The 20,667-nt window shown below is 58.4% G+C and overlaps 2 pseudogenes; both read left to right on the top strand.

Moving 5' to 3' along the window:
* The first annotated feature begins 953 nt into the window (after positions 1 to 953).
* On the top strand, positions 954 to 20,591 carry LOC136513163 (tyrosine decarboxylase-like; annotated as a pseudogene).
* On the top strand, positions 17,937 to 18,803 carry LOC136513530 (uncharacterized; annotated as a pseudogene).
* Positions 20,592 to 20,667: the final 76 nt, after the last annotated feature.

Below are 20,667 nucleotides of genomic sequence, written 5' to 3'. Positions count from 1 at the left end.
TTGTTTAATTCTTCAAAATAAAGTCGGATTTGTTTTGTAAGAATCTATAGTAAGTTGGTTTGATTTTTTTTTAAGGACAAGGCCGAATTTTTCTTCTATTGTTAAAAAGAGATGCACTGGGACTCTAATAATAATTGTTTAGAAGGAAGGATATTTTTTTTTTGAGGAAGGAGAAAAAATTTGGTGTCGAAGAAGACGTACAGCGAGGAAGAAGCAGGAACAAGAGTATAGGATATGAAAAATAGGAACGTAGCACACGTGTCTAAGAGCATCTCTAAGAGTTTGTCAAATTTTACTTGACAAATCTTGTGATTTGCCAACTCCCAAAATTATATGCCAAGTAAAAAAACAATTCATCTCCAAGAGTTTGGCATTTTTGACTTAGTAAAATAAAAAAACCCGTTAAGCGAACGAAGAGGCCCGCTAAGCGAACGAAGAGCCCCGCTAAGAGAACGAAGAGCCCCGCTAAAAAAAGAAGAGCCCCGGATGCCACGCCGTATACGCACGCGTATATTTGCGCGCGCGGAGGGAAGATTTGCTAAGTTGCTATTGATGTCAAGTTGTTTTGTCAAACTGTTGGAGGCTATTTTTTCTTGTTTTGCCAAAATTATATAGATGCCAAGTTAAGATAGCAAACTCTTGAAGATTGTCCAACTAGCCTGAAATGCACGCACGTTTATACGAGGCCGTCATTTGTTGACGTCTCGTTGTTGACGGTGTCGGTAGGGAATGAAGATGAGCGCAAATTGGTTATGTATGTACTTCTGTGGTTCATGCAAACTATATATGGTTCCCTGTTGTATCATGCATGTACCAGTACCACACACACCTCGTATGTGGCGTCATCATGTATGGCGCCACGCCCTAGCCTCTGTCCCACGTCATGCATGCGCGCCGCGCCATCAAATACACCCCGCCTCTCCTAGCCCTTTGCATCCACGGAGCCACGGTGGGAGTCACTTTGTCTGCTGCATGAGCTAAACGACCTGCCAAGAAGCAAGACTGCTCCACGCCGTCTCCTGCAATGGCCATCCTGAACCGAGCCGACACTACTACCACCACAGCCAACGGCGGCAGCGGCACCACCCCGGCTGCCCCCGTCGCCATTGCCATGCCTTCTCTTCCTCACCCGCCGCCACTGGACGCCGACGAGTTCCGCAGGCAGGGACGCCTAGTCGTGGACTTCATCGCGGACTACTACGCGTGCATCGACGAGTACCCCGTGCGCCCGGACGTCGCTCCGGGGTTCCTGGCCCGGCAGCTTCCTGAGGCAGCGCCAGCGTGGCCAGAGCCCGACGCGCTTGCCGCGGCGCTGCGCGACGTCCGCGACCTCGTCCTACCGGGCGTCACGCACTGCTGGCAGAGCCCCCGCCACTTCGCGCACTTCGCGGCCACGGCCAGCAACATGGGCGCCCTCGGCGAGGCCCTCGCTGGTCGCTGCGGGGCTTAACGTGAACCCGTTCACGTGGGCCGCCTCGCCGGCCGCCACCGAGCTCGAGGTCGTCGTCACCGACTGGGTCTGCAAGGCGCTGCACCTCCCGGAGAGCCTGCTGTTCTCCGGAGGCGGCGGGGGCACGCTGCTGGGGACGTCCTGCGAGACCATGCACTAGTAGAGAAATGGGTTGTAGTTCTAGTTCGGAACTGGCTTTAGTTCTGGTTTTCTAACCGGGACTACGAATCCGGGACTAAAGGTCCTGGCTTTTAGTCCCAGGTCATATAATCGGGACTAAAGGTCCATCCTCAGGAGAAAAATAAATGAAATTGTAGGGAGACCTCTCTTGCGATGTGTGAGATTCGAACCCAGGACCTCTTTCCTCGCACATAAACTCCTTACCAATTCAGCTGTACACCACATGTGACAGGGTCCTGGACACTCTCCTTTTGAATTGACCTGTGGGGTACCTTTAGTCTCGGGTGGGAGATCTTTAATCCAGATTGGTGACACCAATCGGGACTAAAAGGTCACCCTTTAGTCCCGGTTGGTGTTACCAACCGGGACTAAAGGTTGAAGGACCTTTAGTCCTGGCTAGTAACACCAACCGGGACTAAAGGTGGCCTGCTGTGAAAGCGTGCTAGGACAGGGGCCTTTAGTCCATGTTGGTAGCTTCAACCGGGACTAATTCTTCCTTTACTCCCGGACGCAAAAAATGCCGAGACTAAAGCCAAAAATCGAAGCGGATGAAAGGTCATTTCTCTACTAGTGATGCTCTGCACCATCGTTGCCGCCAGAGACCGGAAGCTCGCCGAGGTAGGCGAGGAGCGGATGGGAGACCTCGTGGTCTACTGCTCCGACCAGACCCACTTCTCCTTCCAGAAGGCCGCGCGCATCGCCGGCATTCGCCGGGGAAACTGCCGCGAGATACCGACGTCCAGGGAGAGCGGCTTCACTCTCTCGCCCAAGGCGCTGGCCGCGGTGGTGCGCGTTGACGAGGCGGCGGGCAAGGTCCCGCTGTTCCTGTATGCGACCGTGGGGACCACCCCGACGTCGGCGGTCGACCCTCTCCGCGATCTGTGCGCCGCCGTGGCGGGACACGGCGTGTGGATGCACGTGGACGCGGCCTACGTGGGCGCCGCATGCGTGTGGCCAGAGCTCCACCACGCTGTCCCAGGTGCCGAGGCCGTGGACTCGTTCAGCACGAACCCGCACAAGTGGCTCCTCGCCAACATGGACTGCTGCGCGCTCTGGGTGCGGCGTCCGGTGGCACTGACGGCCGCGCTCGGCACCGACCGCGACGTGATCCTCAAGGACCCATCTACGGCACAGGCGTAGCAGGGCGCGGTGGTGGACTACAAGGACTGGCAGGTCGCGCTGAGCCGCCGGTTCCGCACACTGAAGCTATGGCTCGTGCTCCGCTGCCACGGCGTGGAGGGCCTGCGTGGCCTCGTGCGCGCCCACGTGCGCATGGCCGCCGCGTTTGAGGCCATGGTGCGCTGTGACGCGTGGTTCGAGGTGCCCATGCCGAGGCAGTTCACGCTGGTGTGCTTCCGGCTGCGCGCCGCCGCCGCGGTCATCCTTGACAGAACTCCGATTAGAGAGAGGAGGAACACACGCGACACAGTGGACACAATGCTTGTGCTGCAAAGCGGCAGCTTTTCTATCGATCTTTCATTCCTATATAAGTGTCGGTGTTTCGGACCGGGGGGTCCTCAACCAACCAGTGAATTTGTTCTGCGTGCTCCCAATTCCGTATGGTGATACAAAGAGACACAAGGTTTATACTGGTTCAGGCAATCGAGGCCCTACGTCTAGTCTGAGAGGTCGATCTTATATTCCTTGCACCGAAGTGCTCGTAGTAGGGGGTTACAAGCTAGGGGAGAGAGGGAACTAGTCCCGAGTCTCGGCAAGGTGTCGTGTGGACCATCTGAGACGTTGCTCTTCAGCGGCCGGGATGTGTGCATGTGTGTATTACAAGGTGTTCTTCTTCCTCTTCCTAAAACGGCCCAAGTCCTATCCTTTTATAGCCTGAAGGGAGGACAAGGACGGTACATGAGCTTACTATACGGTGTCGTGTGAACAGAGACGGCGTGTCCGGGCCCTGTAGCCCGTTCCTGTGATGGCGTGGTCGTTGGAGTGGTCCGTCCTTGGAGCACTGGGGCGGCATGGTCGTCCCATCAGATCCTGTGCGTCGTGGGAGCCCTGGGACTACCTCGGAGTGGGTGCAGCGGTGAACATGCAAGCCACTGTGGACGGACTATGTGCGAGGCCAAGACTTGGTCGGTGCCAAGGCTGCACCACGGTGGAGGGGTCTCGGCAGGCACGAACCCCAAGATAGCCGAGACCTTGGTGTATAGTGCCGAGGCCTCGAGTGGGCGGCTGATCGTGGGTACAACATTAGGACACAGTGGCCGGTAATCCCCGCCGTACCCTGTCCCAGCCGGTATGGCGCTGATCGTGGACATAGCGTTAGGACACAGTGGCCGGTAATCCCCGCCGTGCCCTGTCCCGGCCGGTATGGCGCTGATGCGACCTCGGGTCCCGTCGGCCATTCTGTGGCGTTGAGCCATCGTTCGGCTAAGATTGTGGGAGTGGTTGAAGCATTAATGAGACATGACGCGCCATCTGGAGGGTCGGTCGAGGCGGGGGGTGACGGGCTGCGGACGACCCGGCCTCGAGCGACATGGAGAATGAGGCCTCACGTGAGGCAGAGATCGGGCTCCTTGTCGAGGCCTTGCGCGAGACGCCTCGCGCGATATGGAGAATGCACCCCCTGCCGAGGCCTTCCGTGGAGAGCCTCAGGCGAGGCGGAGACGGCGTTCCCTACTGAGGCCTTCCCTAGAGAGCCTCGCGCGAGGCAGGGTTTGTGTCAGGATGCCGAGACCTCCTGCTCGAGGCTTGAGGCGAGGAGGAGGAGGACCCAGTGGGCTCGGTCGTGGCGGGTGAGGGGCCCACGGCTTACCTTCTAACTTTATTTTAGCGACCCATTTGATGTTTGCTTGGGTTACCCCGTTCTAAGGTATCCGACAGTAGCCCCCGAGCCTCGGGGGGAGTGCGTGCACTCTCCCTGAGGGTTTGCCGAGGCTAGGTTTATACCTGCTCCGTAGGAATTGGGGTTTGTTTTTTGAGGTTCCGGTGGGTGCGCGCGAGCGCACCCGCCGGGTGTAGCCCCCGAGCCCCTGGAGGAGTGAAGTTACTCCTCTAGGGGCTTTCTTCATTTTCACGTTTGAGCGAGTAGTTCTTATCGCATTTGTCGAGCCCATAAGCGCAAGTTCGGGTTGCGGGGGTCTCGGCGAGGCTGCAGGAAAAAGCCCTCTAGCCTCCGCACGGAGTGAGAGGTTCGTCAGGGGCCCCCCTGACTTTGGGTATGACCCTCACGCTTCCTTTCGCTCAGAAGGAGGGGTGGAATGTGCCAGGCTACCCTCGATGGGCGCGAGTGTGGACACTTTCGGTGAGCTGTTATCGGGTAGTCCGAGTGGAGGCTCGAGCCCCGTTCGCTAGGGGATGGCTAGCGGTCCAGAGACGCACTCCAAGAGTACCAGAGGGTTTTTCTAGTGGGTGCCGAGGCCATTCGCTGGGCCTCAGTGGCTCAGTGCCTCCCTACGGTGGGATCCCATTCGGATACTTCCCTGCCGATCTCAGACACGACCTAGGACGCCCCGAGCGACTGTTTGCTCAGGCCTGGGCCATTTGTAGGCTTGCCCCGAAGTCGTCCCTGACTCTGTTGCCCTGGGGCGGCTGTCGAAACCTCTTGGAGGCCCAGCCTTCGAACCCCTGGACCGTAATGGGCTCGGCACCCTTTATCGCGTTTTGTAATGAAACCTCTAGCGTGGGCTTGGACCATTTGTCTTGGTCTTCGGGTGCAAGAGGAGCCCCTGATCCTCCGCCTGGCGCAAGAGGGGGGCTGGGGGTCCCCTGACTTTTTCATCTGACCCTCACATATCCTTTTCGTTCGGACGGAGGGTTTGTTTGCCGAGCCCATTTTGGTCTCAGCAAGGTTGCAGGAAAAGCCCCTAGCCTCTGTGCGGAGCGAGAGGGCCGTCGGGAGTTCCCCTGACTTTTTATACGCCCCTCGCGCGTGAGGGTTTGTTTGCTGAGCCCCCTTTTGGGCGCGAGCCCGAGTTGTGGGGTCTCGGCATATTTGCAGGAAGAGCCCCCTAGCCTCTGCACAGGGTGAGAGGGCCATCAGGAGCTCCCCTGTCTTTTTGTACGACCCTCATGCTTCCTTTTTGCTCGGAAGGAGGGTTTGTTTTGCCGAGCCCCTTTGAGTGCGAGCTAGGGTCGCTGGGTCTCGGCAAGGTTGCAGGAAGAGCCCCCTAGCCTCTGCATAGAACGAGAAGGCCGTCGAGGGTTCCCCTAACTTTTTGTGCAACCCTCACGCTTCCTTTTTGCTCGGAAGGATGGGTGGAATGTGCCTCGCTACCCTCGGTGGGCACGAGCGGTGGCACTTCCGGTGAGCTGTTATTGGGTAGTCCGAGTGGAGGCCCAAACCCCGTTCGCTAGGGGACGGCTAGCGGTCCAGAGACACACTCCAAGAGTACCAGAGGATTTCTCTAGTGGGTGCCGAGGCCGTTCGCTGGGCCTCGGTGGCTCGGTGCCTCCCTACGGTGGGATTCCATTCGGAGACTTTCCCCCGGTCTCGGACACGACTTTGGGCATCCCAAGCGTTTCGATTGCTTGGGCCTCGGCCCCATATAGGCTCGCCCGCGGTCATCCCTAACTCTGTTATCCTGGGGCGGCTGTCGAAACCCTTTGGGACCCAGCCTTCGAACCCCTAGATCGTAATAGGTTCAGAGCCCGGTTCCTTCATACAAAAGGAATAGGCCGCAGGGAATATCTTCCCTATTGGCTCGGCACGGGTGGCGCGCCTTTTGAGGCAGTTTCATGGGGAGTCGAAACGACGCCTGCTGCCATAGTGGCCGAGCATGACGTGGTGGATGGGACATAACTGTCCTCACATTTAATGCGGGAGACGTGGGCGCGTGGGCTGGCGAAATCGGCTCGTGGTTAACCGCGCCGGATCGGGGGGAAAACCTCCCCGATTTCATCGCCCGTTCGTTTCGCCTCCTTCCTGCATAAATACCCGAAGAGTCTTGCCCCTCCTTGTCTTACCTTGCCTACATTAGCACCGCCCCCATCGAGCCGTCGCTAGAGTAGTGGGTGCCAAGAAGAAGAGGAGGAAGAGCGAGCCTAGGGAGAAAGCGGGAAAAAAGCGAGAGCGTGGGGGGGAGAGAAAAAACTCACCGCCGCACCTGATTCCTCCATCGCACCCATGGCCGGCGACATCATCGTTATCAAGGTGGACCCCTGGGATCCATCGGACGTCACTGAGGAGATGCTCCAGTCGCTTGTCGACGGTGCACTCCTCCGCCCGGTGACAGACCCCACTAGGCCAGAGTGGATTGCTCCGTACGGCGAGCCGGAGCCGAGGCCTCGTGACGGCTACATCGTGAGCTTCGTCTCCTTCAATGAGCGTGGCCTCAGTGTCCCGGCGGACCGGTTCATGCCGGCGCTCCCGCACTACTACGGCGTGGAGCTCCACAATTTTAATCCCAACTCCATCGCTCAGGCGGCTATCTTTGTTACCGTCTACGAGGGGTATTTAGGGATCGCTCCCCATTGGGGGTTGTGGCTCCATCTGTTCCGGGCAGGGCATACTACCAAGCCGATGGGCATGTCAGGTAAGAGGAAGGCGGTGAGGGCCGGAGGCTGCACTCTCCAAGTGCGTCAGGACTGCCTGCACCTCTACATCCCGGCCCAACTCGTGTCCTCCAACCGCCGGTGGTACACGAGTTGGTTTTACCTCTGCAACGACGACGGAGGGCTTCCCCCCTACACTGGGCGGATTGTGGGGAGTTGCTCGGAGAGATGAAAGTGGGGTGTTCCGAAGGTCGACCAGCCCAAGCTGGAGCCACTCCTGGAGGGGCTGGCGAGGCTGCGGGGCCATGGCCTCACCGTGGCTGTGGTCGTGGCCGCCTTCCACCGCCGGAGGGTGCTGCCACTGATGGCTCGGCGGTGGTGGCTGTTCGAGATGAAGCTGAGTGAGCCCATTGAGGGCACCCGGATGTCCTCCTCCGCCCTTTCCGACTAGGAAATTCTTCGTCAGCTGGGGGAGACGGTAGAGGCGAAGCTGAGGGGCGGCAACTTGACCCCTATCGTGATGCAGCCATCGCGGGGGTTCCTATTACTGGTAAGTCATGTGCCGCTGTAGCCTCTGAGCCTCCTCAGTCTCCCCTTACCCCTTGTTCCCTTATGCGCGTTTGTTGTTCCTTCAGGGGATGAGGGACGTGTGCTCCTCTCCGCCGCCCGTTCCTGAGGACGCAGGGCGGTGAGCGATCAACCGCGCTCACACCGATGCGCAGAAGAGGCAAAAGGACGCCAAGGCGGTGAAGCACACGAAGCACATCCTCACGCGCAAGGAGTTGGATAAGCGCCGCCGTCAACAATGGAAGGATGGTCTCCCGTTGGAGGAATCCCCGTCGATGTCGTTGTCGACGAAGGCCTCGGACAGGAACGACAAGGGCAAGGGAGGGCGAGGTCCCTTGGACCACCTTCTTGACGTCATGGAGGTGGTGCCCGGGGTGTCGGCAAGCAGCCCTGCACCCCCGGGAGGGGGAGGAGAAGCGGACCCGGGGCCGGCGGTTGCCCGCTCTGGGGCCGAGGCCGACACGCCCGAGGCGCGGGCGTTAGGCAAACGTGCCATCAGCCCGGTAGGCTCGATGGCCATGGTGGAGCAGGTGGCGGTGGAGGCGATGCCACCGCCCCTGCAGACGACCAAAGGGGCGCCGGGGTCCGCTGAAGACCGACCGGCGCCGATGGATACGGAGGCGACGCCTCTACCGCCGCCTCCGCCGCTATGGATGAGGTTTGCTGTGGCGAAGCGGTTGCCACCCCGTTCAAGGCAAGTGTATTTTTGGCAGGGTCATAGTGCCTTCCATTCGCTTTTTTGGTCTCGCGCTGACCCTATAGGTTAATTTTCCTTAGTCGGAAGCGGCCTGCGGACGACCTTCCCTTGGCGCCCCTTAAGGCGCTTAAGGCGAGCCTCGGCTCCTCCGCCCACTAGGTGGCGGAGGCACAAGCCACCATCCACCGCGGCGCGGCGTCGGCGAGGGTCGACCTAAAAGAACCGGCCGCCCAAGGAGGGGCTACCAAGGTGGCCCCTACACCGACGAGAGAGGGAGCGCTCCCGTCCCACGGGGGCGAGGCTCACGAGTCGGATGGGGCCGGCGTGCCCTTGGTTGTCGAGGCCCCCGGGGTCTCTGAGGCTGAGGCGACGGAGGACAGGGCGCCCAAGACCGCCAAGACCGCAGTGGCCGCGGCCGGTGTTTCTACGTCCTCCGAGGCCACGATGGCAGAGGCTGGAGCCCCCGAGGCCATTGAGGCCATAATTGCGGAGGCCGGAGCCCACGAGATCACCAAGGCCATCGTAATGGCAGCGGGGCCATCCGTCCAGGAGGCGGAGATGAAGGCGGCAGAGGCCTCGGTGGCGCCCTTGGCTCAGGGGCCACCGTTGCTGCGAGAGAGCGCCCGGGAGGTGGAGGTCTATCCGATCTCTTCCGACGATACCTCCCTAGCGCGGGAGGTGGCCGATGCCGAGGATGCCGGTGCCGTGGAACAGCCGGCGCTGATCTTGGACGAGGGGAGTTCGGCCCTCGTGTGGGCGCGACCCGAGCCTTGCGGGTGGGACCACCCACGGGTACTGTGGCGGAGCCGGGATGACCCTAAGGGGGAGCCTCTGTTCGCCCTCGAGGACGCAGCCGAGGGAGGGCGCTGGGGCACCTTCGAGCAATACCACAGGCTGGTGGAGCGGTCGCTGCGGATGGCCTTGTTTGTGGTGGCCGACGAACTGCCCGGAGTCGCCCAGGTTCGCGTTTTCCTTTCTCGCGTGACGTCGTTCTTTTCTCGGTTTTGCCGCAATCGTCGACCTCTGTTCTGCTTCCTCAGGAGCTCGAGACCTGGTCCCTCAGGAAGTCGGTCTTTCTCTGGTGGGAGAGGGGCATCTGGGACCAGCTTCAGCGGCAGAAGGGCCTTCTTGCCGATGCTAACGAGCTTCTGTCGGCGTGAAGCACGGAGGTGGAGGACCTCCGCCTTCACTGTGCCGATGCGAAGGTCGAGGCGGCCATGGCCCAGATGCAGCTTGCCCCTTTGGTGGCGCGGGTCAAGGAGCTGGAGGAGGAGCTTCCCCGCGCGGTCAGTGATTGGGATGCCTTCAGGTCCCGGGCCGAAGAAGCGACGGCCTCGAGCAAGGCCCTCACCGGGCAGCTGGGGGCAGAGGAGAGTGCACACCGGCTGACAAAAGGTGCTCTGAATGAGGCCCTTGCTGCGGTTGAGGCCTCGCAAATCAAACACGGGGCTCAAACAGGATGAGTTTGATGGCCTCGGCGGGCTTGAACGCCCCCGCGCGACGCTTGGAGTCAGGCGCCTCGCCACTGAGTTGGTCGAGGTGGGCGATGAGGGTCTCGACCTCCGCAAGAGCCTCGGCATACTCGATGCACTCGACGTCGTAGTCGTATGCATGTTCGTACATGGACTCAATCGTGATGATACCGCTGGGGCCTGGCATCTTGAGCTTGAGGTAGGTATAGTTGGGGACTACCAGGAACTTGGTGTAGCATGGCCGCCCTAGAATGGCGTGGTAGGCTCCCCCGAACCCGACTACCTTGAAGGTAAGGACTTCCTTGTGGTAGTTTGAGGGGGTGCTGAAGCAGACAGGAAGGTCGATGCGCTCGAGGGATCGCGTGCGCTTCCCTAGCACGATGCCATGGAAGGGTGCGACGTCGCCTTGGAGCCTCGATCGGTCGATCTCCAAGAGCTCTAGGGTGTTGGCGTAGAGGATGTTGAGGCCGCTGCCTCCGTCCATCAACACCTTGGAGAGTCAGGTGTTGCCGATGATCGGGTCGACAACTAGTGGGTACTGCCTGGGATTCAGAACATGGTCAGGGTGGTCATCTCGATCGAAGGTGATCGCCTCTCGAGACCAGTCGAGGTACTGGGGGGTGGCCACCTTGACCGAGAAGACTTCTCAGTGTTCCCTCTTGCGCTGCCGCGCCGTAAGGCATGCCGAGGGCCCACCGAAGATCATGAAGGCATTGCGTACCTTGGGGAACCTGTCATCCTTGTCTTTGTCCCGGCCGTCGGTGCCCTTCTGCTTGGCGTCGTCGTCGGGGAGCCCGAGCCTGGTGTAGTAACGCCACAGCATGGTGCAATCCTCGAGAGCGTGCTTGACCGGGCCCTAGTGGTAAGGGTAGGGTTTCTTGAGCATGTCGTCGAAGGGCCTAGGGCCTTTGAAGCCTCGGGGGTTCTTGCGTTCTGCAGCCACGACCAGATCAGCCTCCAGGACCTCCTGCTTCCCCAGGCGCCCCTTTTTCTTTCTCTTGGGGAGGTGGGAGGCTGAGGCCTCAGGGGCCTCGTCCCTCCGCTTACCCTTGGTGTTGGTGTTGGGGAAGATGGCTCCAACAGCCTCTTCACCTGAGGCGAAGCTGGTGGTGATGTCGAGGAGTGCAGCAGCAGTGCGCAGCATGTTCTGACCTAACTCTCGAACCAAGTCCCAACAAGTGGTGCTGAAGAGGAAAGCCTGGACGATCTCCGAGTCGCCGACGCTGGGCAACTCGATGCACTGTTTGGAGAAGCGCTGGATGAAGTCTTGGAGAGACTCGTCCGGCTTCTGGCGACAGCTCTTAAGATCCCAGGAGTTCCTAGGGCGCACGTATGTGCCCTAGAAGTTCCCGACGAAGACCCTAACCAAGTCACGCCAGTCGTGGATTTGCGAGGGAGGAAGGTGCTCGAGCTAGGCTCGCGCTGAGTCTGACAAGAGCAAGGGGAGGTTGCGGATGATGAGCAGGTCATCGTCCACGCCACCTAGCTGGCAGGCTAGGCGGTAATCGACAAGCCAGAGTTCAGGGTTGGTCTCGCCGCTCTACTTCGCGAGATTGGCTGGTTGCTGGAACCGGGCGGGGAAAAGAGCAGCGCGGATGGCCCTACTGAAGACCCGGGGGCCTAGCGGTTCAGGGGAAGGACTGCGGTCCTCCCCGCTGTTGTAGCAACCACCTCGGTGTGGGTGGTAGCCCCGAGCGGGCCCCTCGTTGTCGTGGCGTCATCGCCTGCTGACCACCTCATGGTCTCCCTGTACCTCACGTCGATTGCCGAGGCGGTCCAGAAGCATGGGGACCCTGTGGGCTATCGGCGCTTGGTCGGGCTCGGGACAAGCCGGGGCTTCCCTATCCTGCTGAGGCGGGGCCATGGGTAGGTTCGAGGTGCCCCCGTGTCATCGGGAGGCAGAACTCTCGGCCTGCTGAACTGCAGCGGTCTCTAGGAGATCCCGGAGCTCGCCGCAGACCCGCCACCCCTCCGTGGTAGAAGGCTCAGGCATTGCGCGGACCAGCATTGCCGTAGCCACGACGTTCTGGCTAGCGCGATTGAAGACTGGGGGTTGCTCACTCCCTTCGTCGTCATGGATGCGGTGATGCACATCGCGGGCCCTCCGTCGGGCTCCCTCGCCTTCGCCGCGACCTCGCTGTTCCTGTTCGAGAGAGTCTCGAAGCTGCTGTAGAAGGAGTTGGTCTTGTTCGACCTTGTCCTAGAGCTCACGGAGCTGTTCTAGGTCTAGGCGCTGAGGTCGCACAAGAGCGACGTTCTCATTTCGTGCGGCCGGCAGGACGGTGCGTGGAGGTGTGGCGGCGCCCGCACCTGGGCGGAGCAGGGAATGGCTACCTGCCCCCTCGTCCTCTTCGCTCGCCCTCGGCATCCCGAGCCTGACGTGAAAACACTCGCGAGTGGGGTCATAGGTGCCTTCGTCGTCGGAGTCAGAGTAGCCGAAGCAGTAGTCGCTTGCGGCCAAGAACTGGCGCAAAGCCCAGGGTCGTGGAGTCCGGAGAAATCCACTCCGGTCCATGCCTCGTCCTCATCTGAGGAGTCGGCGTGGGTGCTCAGGTCGAGAGCGAAGCGCTGGCGGCGTTCCGAGGGATGCTCATGAGCGGCAGTGTAAGCGTAGGCGTAAGAGGCGGCGGCATTTCTCAACCCAAAGGGGTATGGGGATGGTGCCGTCACCAGATTCTGCTCCGCTGGGGTCAGTTCTTCAGGGAGTGGTGGAGCGGAACTTGATGACTAGGCATCGCCGCATGCCACCGACGATTTTCCTTTGTCCAAGCTCAGGCTAGATAGGTCCCCAGCCAGGGACCCTGTGCCAATAGCTGGTCGTAGGATATCGGTGGGGGTGGCGTGCCGCCCCGAATTCGCGTAGCGTCGGGGTGACCTTGCTCGTGTCGTGCCTAGCGAGCGTGGCGAGAGCGGCGAGAGCGGCCGCCCGGGCGCCGCCAGCGCCTGGGCTACCGGTGCGTAACTTCATCGTCGGACGGTGGGGTTTGAGGAGTGAGGAGTACCATGTCGTACTCATGCCCTAGAGACATGAACTCTAGGCTCCCGAACCAAACCACGGTGCCGAGACGCAATGGTCGTACGGGGTCTGCCATCCGGAACCTGCTGGGATGACGAAACTGACATGCAGAGGCCCCTACCTGGCGCGCCAACTGTCGATGTTTCGGACCGGGGGGTCCTCAACCAACTAGTGAATTTGTTCTGCGTGCTCCCAATTCCGGATGGTGATGCAAAGAGATACAAGGTTTATACTGGTTCAGGCAATCAAGGCCCTACGTCCAGTCTGAGAGGTCGATCTTGTATTCCTTGCATCGAAGTGCTCGTAGTAGGGGGTTACAAGCTAGGGGAGAGAGGGAACTAGTCCTAGGTCTCAGCAAGGTGTCGTGTGGACCGTCTGAGATGTTGCTCTTCAGCGGCCGGGATGTGTGCGTGTGTGTATTACAAGGTGTTCTTCTTCCTCTTCCTAAAACAGCCCAAGTCCTCTCCTTTTATAGCCTGAAGGGAGGACAAGGATGGTACATGAGCTTACTATACGGTGTCGTGTGAACAGAGGCGGCGTGTCCGGGCCCTGTAGCCTGTTCCTGTGGCGGCGTGGTCGTCGGAGTGGTCCATCCTTGGAGCACTGGGATGGCGTGGTCGTCCCATCAGATCCTGTGCGTCGTAGGAGCCCCAGGATTACCTCGAAGTGGGTGCGGCGGTGAACGTGCAAGCCACTGTGGACGGACTGTGCGTGAGGCCGAGACTTGGTCGGTGCCGAGGCTGCACCACGGTGGAGGGGTCTCGGCAGGCACGAACCCCAAGATAGCCGAGACCTTGGTGTACAGTGCCGAGGCCTCGAGTGGGCGGCTGATCGTGGGTACAACGTTAGGACACAGTGGCCGGTAATCCCTGCCGTACCCTATCCCAGCCAGCATGGCGCTGATCGTGGACACAGCGTTAGGACACAGTGGCCGGTAATCCCCGTCGTGCCCTGTCCCGGCCGGTATGGCGTTGATGCGACCTCGGGTCCCGTCGGCCATTCTGTGGCATTGAGCCATCGTCCGACTGAGATTGCGGGAGTGGTTGAAGCATTAATGAGACATGACGCACCGTCTAGAGGGTCGGTCGAGGCGGGGGGTGACGGGCTGCGGACGACCCGACCTCGAGCGACATGGAGAATGAGGCCTCGCGCGAGGCAGAGATCAGGCTCCTTGCCGAGGCCTTGCGCGAGACGCCTCGCGCGATATGGAGAATGCACCCCCTACCAAGGCCTTCTGTGGAGAGCCTCGGGCGAGGCGGAGACAACGTTCCCTGCCGAGGCCTTCCCTGGAGAGCCTCGCGCGAGGCAGAGTTTGCGTCAGGATGCCGAGACCTCCTACTCGAGGCTCGAGGCGAAGAGGAGGAGGACCCAATGGGCTCAGTCGTGGCGAGTGAGGGGCCCATGGCTTACCTTCTAGCTTTATTTTTTAGATGGGACTTTAGCGACCCATTTGATGTTTGCTTGGGGTACCCCATTCTAAGATACCCGACAATAAGTAAAATTACAAGTCAAAAAAGGATACAAATGCCTGAGGCAATCACGGCATGTTCGTGCACAATTGCTGCCATCCCAACAATCTAGGACATGCCATTCTTAGCTCAGCCCGCTAATCTACCTTCTCCTTGCTAAATCAAGGAGCTTAGGACTTATTCAAACATTCTCCTCCTAAGTCCTAGAGCAACTAGACTAAGTCTTTCATGCCGATCTTGCCACGAAGTTCTTGAAACCGAACGCGCCCGAGAGCTTTTGTCAGAATGTCACCTAGCTGCTGTTCAGTACCAATGAACTCGACGTCGATCAGCTTCCTATCGCAGCACTCCCGGATGAAGTGGAATTTCACATCAATATGCTTACTCTGGTCATGATGCACAGGGTTCTTCATCAGAGAGATGGCGGACTTGTTGTCCACCTTGAGCTTTGGCGCGTGGACTGCTCCTCCGACGAGTTCAGCCAGCAAGCGTGCTAGCCAAACAGCCTCGCACGCAGCTCTAGCAGCCGCGATATACTCTGCTTCACATGAAGATAGCGCGACCACCTTTTGCTTGGTTGATTGCCAAGCAATCGGACCACCTGCAAGGAAGAAGATGAGGCCGCTGGTGCTCTTTCGATCACTGATATCTCTGGCAAGATCACTATCAGAATAGCCCACCAGCTTGGGGACTCCTTCAGTTCTTCTTCCTGGACAGTAATGCAGTCCCCAATGCACTGTCCCTGCTATATAGCGAAGCACCCTCTTGACAGCAGCAAGATGTTCTTCATGCGGTGCTTCCATGAATCGACTTAGGTACCCAACTGCATAGGCCAAGTTGGGTCTGGAGTTGTAGAGATACCTGAGACTGCCAATGAGACTACGGTACTCAGTGGCATCAACATTTGAAGTCGTCCCCTCCTTCAGCAGCTTTAGCTTCATCTCCATGGGAGTGGCGCTTGGCTTGCAAGCACCCAGCCCCGCCTTCTCAAGAATTTTGGTGGCGTAGGCTCCTTGCCGAATGGTGATGCCGCTCACTCCCTACGTGACTTCCAGACCGAGGTAGTATGAGAGGAGCCCGAGATCGCTCATGCGGAAGGTGCTCATCATCTCGGCTTTGAACTTGCTCACCACGCCTGCATTGCCTCTTGTGATGATTAGATCATCGACATACACGCCCACGATCAGGCATGCTGCTCCTTCTCCACGGGTGTACATCCCATGCTCGTTAGTGCAGCGTGTGAAGCCATGTGCCAGCAGCGAGGCATCGAGCTTCTGATTCCAAGCCCGTGGAGCCTGCCGGAGTCCGTACAGCGCCTTGTGTAGACGCAACACCTTGTGCTGGTATTTGCCATCGACGAATCCCGGCGGCTGTTGGACATATACCTCCTCCTGGAGGTCCCCGTTCAAGAACGCCGACTTGACGTCCATGTGGTGAACGCTGCAGCTGTAGTGCGCTGCAATGGCGAGAAGCAGCCGCACTGATTCCAGCCGAGCAACCGGAGCGAACACCTCTTCAAAGTCGATGCCGGGGCGCTGCACATATCCCTTGGAGACGAGGCGGACCTTGTACTTGGCGACGTTCCCGTTCTCATCGCGCTTCACCTTATACACCCATTTGAGGCCGATGGCGCAGTGACCACGTGGGAGATCCACCAGGGACCAGATCTGTTCTCCCGGATGGAAGTCATCTCCTCCTCCATCGCTGCAATCCAATTTGGATCGCCTTCGGCCTCCTTTAGCGACCGCGGCTCCTCCACGCTGACTGAATGCAGTTCAGCCTCCATGGTGTCCCGGTCCGCCAGGCCTAGAACGGCTCCAGAGCCGAGGATGTTGTCCAGCCTACGGTACCGGTGCGCCACATCCTCGTCATCATCCACATCGAGGTTGGGGTCGTCGCTGAGCGGCGTGGCGAACTCGACCTACGTCCCCATGGGAGCGATCCGAGTTCATGGCGGCGGCATAGCAGGCATGGCTGTCACGGCAGCCGCAGGTGACTCCGGAGCGGTGGGTGGTGTCGCGGGCTCCCCTGACGTTGTGACCGTCAATGGTGCGCCAGAGACGCGACGTGGGAGCTCATACTCCTGCTCGATAGTGAAGGGCTCCTGCTCGAGGTCGGTGGAGGTGCTCCCCCACTCCTAGCGCACGCTCTCATCGAAGATCGCGTCGCGCGAGACGTGGACGCGCTCCGTAGCGGGGTCATAGAAGCGATATGCTTTTGACCCGCTCTGGTAGCCGATGAAGACAACCTTCTGGCCGCGGTCGTCGAGCTTGGCAGTGTGCGGGGGCAGTCGTTTGATGTAGGCGACGCAGCCGAACACCCTCAGAAAGTGCACGGGCGGTTTCTTCCCGTACCAAGCCTGGTAAGGGGTCTTGCCTTCGAGCGCGGCCGTCGGTGCCCGATTGAGGAGATACACGGCAGTGTGAACCGCCCCACCCCAGAAGTGTCCGGGCACGCCGCGTGCACGTAGGATGCTCCTCGCCATGCCCACGATCATCTGATTGTGGCATTCTACAACGCCGTTCTGCTGCGGCGAGCAGGGAGCCGAGAAATGGCGCTGCACTCCTTCACCTGCACAATACTCAGCGAATTCGACCGAGGTAAATTCACCTCCATTGTCAGTTCGCAGGACCTTGAGCTTCTTGCCCGTCTCTCGCTCGACACGGGCCTGGAACTCCATGATGGCCGCCGGTGCGTCCGCCTTGGTGCGCAGAAGAGTGAGCCACATATAGCGGCTCATGTCATCCACCAGTAGCAGGAAGTAGGCGTTCCCGGCTGGTGTTTGCGGCGTGATCAGCCCACACAGATCACCGTGGACGAGTTCGAGCTGCTCCTCCGCTCTGAACTTCGCAGCCTACAGGAATGAGGTGCGCTTCTGCTTCACCAAGACACAATCTTCGCAGACTTGATTGACGTGATCAATCACCGGCAGTCCACGCACAAGGTCGTCGCGACCCAGCTTCCTCAGCGCCTGGAAATTGAGATGCCCATACCTCTCATGCCAGCGCCAAGCGACGTCACCAGCTCGGGCAGTGAGGCAGACCGGCGCCACGACGTTCATGTCGAGGTAGTACAGTCGACTCGCCGAGTGTTGTACCTTGGCGAGGAGGTGTCGCTGCAGGTCGTAGAGGCGCAGAACCCCGGACTCAATGTCCACCTTGAAGCCATCCTCATCCATCTGCCCGAGGCTGACGATATTGGTGGTGAGGCGTGGGATGTAGTACACCCCGTCGAGACGACGGTGTTCCCCGTTCTTCAGGGCGAACAGAACGGTGCCTTTTCCTTCAATGGCGACCACCGATCCGTCACCGAACTTTACAGTTCCGGCAACACTAGTGTTCAGCTCGGCGAAGACGGACCGCGAACCCGTCATGTGGTTCGTCGCGCCGGTGTCGAGCACCCAGCGTCGAGGCCCCACGGCCTCTTTCTCCTCCTCACTGAGATGAAGGAGAACCTTCCGTTCGATGAGGTGAACGCGAGCCTGCGGAACATCATGCGGTGGCGACTCGGGATGAGAGCACGAGTCCTGCGACGCGCATACCTCAGTGTCCGCGGCGACGTACATGAGAGCCCCTTCTTCCTCTTCGGCTTGCGCGACATGTGCCGCGCCCTTCTTCTTCCCGTGACAGTCCTTGGCCCAATGGCCACCCTTGCCGCAGTTGTGGCAGAGAGTGCCGGGTGGCGGCTTCCCGCCACCGGCGTTCTGGCCATCGCGGCCATCACGCGGCGAAGATCCTGCGCCGCCACGACCGCGTCCGCGCCCTCGGCGCTTCCCTCGGTTGCTGGTGCCGAAGCTGCCGCCGGAGCTCTCCTGCTCGCGGCGCGCCTTGCGTCGGGCCTCCCAGTCTTCTTCACAGAGCATCAGGCGCCCCATGGCGTCCGTGACCTCCTTGGGCTTTCCGCGATCCTCGAACACGCGCAGCCGACCGATGACCTCCTCGATTGATACCTGATTCAGATTGAGGAACATCTCGAGGGAGACGGCGGCTTGATTCAGCCTGTCCGGGACCACCTACAGCAGTCTCTTAACCACCTCGGCGTCGGTGATGTTGTCGCCGAGGGAGCGGAGGTTGGTGGCGAGCGCGGTGATCCGAAGGCCGAACTCGGTGACGGTCTCCCCTTCCTTGAAGGAGATGTTGCCGAGCTCGCGTCGAAGCTGTTGCGCGCTAGCGTCGCGCGCACGTTCATCGCCGATCCGTAGGATCTTGACCGCGTCCCACGCCTCCTTGGCGGTCTTCTTCGTGGCGAGGGTGCTCCACAACTCGGAGGGTACCGAGCGCAAGAGGCCCGCCATTGCCTGATGGTCGTCGTGGTACTCTTCTTCATCGGGGTCTACAGAGATGCCGTCGTGGACGGCGTCCCAGACGCGGAGGGTCTGGAAATTCACCTCCATGACCAAGGCCCATTCCGGATAATTTGTCCGGGTCGGCATTGGCCACGCGACGTTCGCCGACGGCCGCTCGATGACACGCTCTACAACGCGCGATCCGGCGTCCCGGTTGCGTGAGGAGCGGTTGTGGGAGCGGCCACGACGACGTGGCGGTGAACGCGACTGCAGGACCTTCTCGCCGGTGCCATCACTAGTCTCAGCCTTGATTGGCGACTTTGATGACATGGCAACGGCGAGACTCGGCTCCGATGCCAATTGACAGAACTCCGATTAGAGAAAGGAGAAACACACGCGACACAGTGGACACAATGCTTGTGCTGCAAAGCGGCAGCTTTTCTGTCGATCTTTCATTCCTATATAAGCAAAATTACAAGTCAAATAAGGATACAAATGCCTGAGGCAATCACGGCATGTTCGTGCACAATTGCTGCCATCCCAACAATCTGGGACATGCCATTCTTAGCTCAGCCCGCTAATCTACCTTCTACTTGCTAAATCAGGGAGCTCAGGACTTATTCAAACAATCCTCGGGGAGAAGCGCGTCCGCGACGGCGACGAGGTGGCAGCAGCGGCTGGCAACGAGCTCAGCCGGAGGCTCCTCGAGGTGGTGAACGCGACGGCTCGCGTGTACATGAGCTCCGCCGTGGTCGGCGGCGTCTACATTCTGCGCTGCGCCATCGGCAACTCGCTCACCGAGGAGCGGCACGTACGGGAGGCGTGGAGCGTGGTGCAAGAGCAGGCCACCGCTATCCTGTCTGCTGCGACGACACGCACAAACGGGCGGACGGTTCGGCGTGCGCGTTGTGAAGCAGAGGCCGATGTGCCGACGCCCCAGCCTGTTTCTCTTGGGTAGACGTAGACGAGAATTGCCTCGTCATGTTGAAATAAGATCAACCGATGTTGTGGTTATTTGTAATTTTATTTTAGATTACTTCTTTCGTCCTAAAGTAAGTGTGTCTGTCAATCTTTCTTAAATTTAACTAGATTTATAAAAAATTAGTAATATTTGTATCCCTAAATAAGTTTATTATAAAAATAGATTCAACTATCTATCTAATGATATTCCATCATGTTCTGCAGCATTACTTCAGCAGTACTTTCAGTGAAAGAAATGTGTTTTCCTCTAGCAATATTTTAACATAAGCAACAGCATAAACCAAATTTTAGCGAAACGAACAGGGCCTATATATACTACTAGGTAGCGTACCTGTGCGTTGCTACGGGATAACTAACAATTTATACTAAAAACGTACGGATCGTACGATAAGATAATAATACTATAAAATTAAATACCCACATTAAAATGACATCAATCCAAAAAGCAAAGTTCATAAAATTAACACGGTCACGAAGAGCACGACATCGTAAGCTCACCGACTCTACTATATAGACATTTTCAAATTTTTGTTGACTCAGATAATTAACAAATAAGCAATGCCCGCCACATTTTTTATTGACTATTCACTGTGTTTTTTAAGAAAACATGTGATGGAGAGACATCGTTGGTTTTTAACTTTTTTTTACATCATCGCTAATCCAATTGAAGAGAGAGGACCATAATTTTTTTTAAGAAAACAATGTCTATGAATTGTCACATTGTCACAAAACTGAACTGGTCATCTTTCTATTTTTGCCAGTAAAATTATCTAAGCTTTATATGTATAATCTGAAAACTGAACTGCTTGTCATCTTTCTATTTTTGCCAGTAAAATTATCTGAGCTTCGTATTTATAACCACTACACCACAACACCAAGATTAGCGATTGATGTACTGACGCTAAAAGCGGTTACAACGACAATGATGCTAAAAAGTTATAGCGACAGACTTCTGCAAACGGTGTAAGTCCTATTGCTAAAAATCTTTAGCGTAGACAATACTTTTAGCGGCAGACAGTCCGTTGCCCTAAATATAACCCATTGCTACTTTTTAGCGACAGATGCTCTGTTACCAAGCATATACCGACAGATCATCCAATAATCT

This window comes from Miscanthus floridulus, chromosome 16 (assembly GCF_019320115.1).
Source record: "Miscanthus floridulus cultivar M001 chromosome 16, ASM1932011v1, whole genome shotgun sequence".
Classification (NCBI taxonomy): domain Eukaryota; kingdom Viridiplantae; phylum Streptophyta; class Magnoliopsida; order Poales; family Poaceae; genus Miscanthus; species Miscanthus floridulus.
This window is presented reverse-complemented; position numbering and strand designations above follow the sequence as displayed.